The sequence below is a fragment of the Alosa alosa genome, chromosome 24 (genome assembly GCF_017589495.1).
Source record: "Alosa alosa isolate M-15738 ecotype Scorff River chromosome 24, AALO_Geno_1.1, whole genome shotgun sequence".
In the NCBI taxonomy this organism is placed as follows: Eukaryota; Metazoa; Chordata; class Actinopteri; order Clupeiformes; family Clupeidae; genus Alosa; species Alosa alosa.
The window spans coordinates 22,652,552-22,655,051 of NC_063212.1; the positions used below are offsets into that span (position 1 = coordinate 22,652,552).

General features: G+C 42.5%; 1 pseudogene; it reads left to right on the forward strand.

Moving 5' to 3' along the window:
* The window catches only part of LOC125289316, a 233,897-nt pseudogene that overhangs the window by 167,912 nt on the left and 63,485 nt on the right, over positions 1-2,500 (forward strand).

Genomic DNA, 2,500 nt, shown 5'->3' on the forward strand with positions numbered 1-2,500 from the left:
TGACGTGGATCCCTGAGACAGCTGTGTCTTAGCTAGGCCCGTTAGCGTATTTAGAACACATAGTTTGGGGCTTCAGGGAGATTATCTGGATTAGGTCACCATTAGCTAATAGAATAATTGGCAACACAGTTAAAGCAACAGAGTGATCGTTTACACAGGTATCTCCTCTGTCTGATGCCACTCTTGTGTGTGTGTGTGTGTGTGTGTGTGTGTGTGTGTGTGTGTGTGCATGTGTGTGTGTGTGTTTGTGTGTGTGTGTGTGTGTGTGTGTGTGTGTCTGTGTGTGTGTGTGTGTGTGTGTTCTTTGCCCCCTGGTAGATTGTGGGCTGTGACCTTGAGCTGGGCAGCACAGCGAAAGAGGACAACTGTGGCGTCTGCAACGGAGACGGCTCGTCCTGCCGCCTGGTGCGAGGACACTACAAATCCCAGCATGCATCTGGAAAAAGTGAGTTCAACACCCTCACTTCCTCAATTACTCACACAGATATCTGTATGGGATGCACATGTTTTGTGTTTGTATGTCTGAGTCAAATGTTTTTGTGTTTTAGTATTCACTCATTTTTTCGGTTTGAAGTAATGAAATTTAACATGCACGATAACAGAATCAAAGGTGGGAATTTAACAGACTGTAAGAGTCACCGTAATGTGGTACCTTTTATTTTTTAATCACATCAAATTAAATTTTAAATGATGTCACTGACTTTTATTGACCTATTAAGAAACACAACAGTAATTGTTTGGACGTCAGCCTTATTTGCAAAACATCTGCATATCAGTACACAGCTGTAACACCGCAAGTACCCACCATGACAACCAGCTGTTCCTGATTCCGATTCTGAATTCCGATAGGCACCTATGTTCCACTTGAAAACACTGAGGGAGAGAGGGAGGTTAGTTGCCTTATCACAGGAAGTGAGACTGCACTTACACAAAGGGCTTTTTCTTATGTTTCTCACAGTTATATTTGAGTTGGGTGGTGGAAAATCTGTTTTAAGTTTTCACTGAAATGCCCTTAAAAAAGGTTTAAGAATCTGATAATGCTGTGGTAGACTGCGTAGCGAGCCTGACCATGATTTTTTTTTGTCATTTGGTTTAAGACTGTTTCAATTGTGAGTCAGAAAAGTATTTTCTACCACAAGACATGAAACACATGGATACAAGACAAATGGCAGGACAAAAGGCATTGTACAACCTTATTGTGTCATTATATAAACAGTTATTCACTGTAAAATAATAGCGAAATAACATTAAAAAAAAAACATTAAAGGCAGAGATATGTTTGACTTTATTCATGCATGCATGACGCCCAAGCCCAGGACTGTCTGGACGGTTCTCTCTGGCCTTTGACTGTATGTGTTTGAGGGAGATTAAGACCGACGTTTGCATTGAGTGAGATCATTTAAGGATAGCAGGACACAAAGGTCCCCCCACTCCCCACTCCCCACTCTGGGATTTGTCAGGTGTTAATATTCCATTGCTGCTCGTGCGGACCAGCAGCCATTCCCCGCCATCATTTCCAGGCTTGTTTTTTTATTGCTCAGAAGACATGCTTTGACATGCTTTCAGTTTAGGTTGAACTGCTGGACAGAGAGAGGACCAGAGTCTGTATAGGACTTACAGTGCTTTCACAACCCCACCCTCCCCTGAAAACCCATTCTTTTGGTTCACTATGCAACTCTTGAAATGCTGTGGTAGAAGCCAAACAATGGCATCCACCTTGAATGCCTGGTAGCAACTTTACGAGACAGAAAGTTTCAGACACTAAACGTGAAGGCTGTCTTCCTTTTAATGTAAGAAGTTGTAAAGATAATACTAAGCGGGAGAAAGGTCTTCATTATTTCAACAGGGACACATTTCACGTCTCCTCTGAACAGTTGCTGCAATCGAGCTGCCATTTTGTTTGCGCCATCCATAACAGAGGTCTTTTAAGTGACCTCCCTGCCATTTTGTTTGTGCATATAGCGGACAATTAACGTCTACTTTTCTGGCTCCTCTCTTTCAGCGGAGGACACGGTGGTGGTCATCCCCTTCAGCAGTCGTCATGTCCGTCTCGTTCTGAAAGGCCCGGATCACTTGTGTAAGTTTTGGTAGGTCCAGGGAGCTTCTGTTTCAACAACTGAAGATGTGAAAAGGACCCCCTTTAAGTCCCCAAAATAGTGACATAGCAAACTCAAGTAGTTTGAGACAATAAATAATCAACCCATGTTCGTCCCCAAAATAGTGACATAGCAAACTTAAGTAGTTTGAGACACTAAATAATCAACCCATGTTTGTTGGTAGTTCTCCAGTCTTAATGGCATTCTCTGCAGGATTTTCCACAGGTTTCATGGACTTAGGATAGTGATTTCTTGTCATCTCTAAATCAGCATTTGTCTGAGCTGAGCTGCCATCTCATATGCGTTTGCAAATTGTTAGTTAAGACTCCAAAATGAAGCTAAAGCACTGCAGTCCTCATACATTTCTATGGAGGATTCTTTAAGTGGCGAGTCTCCTCCTCTAT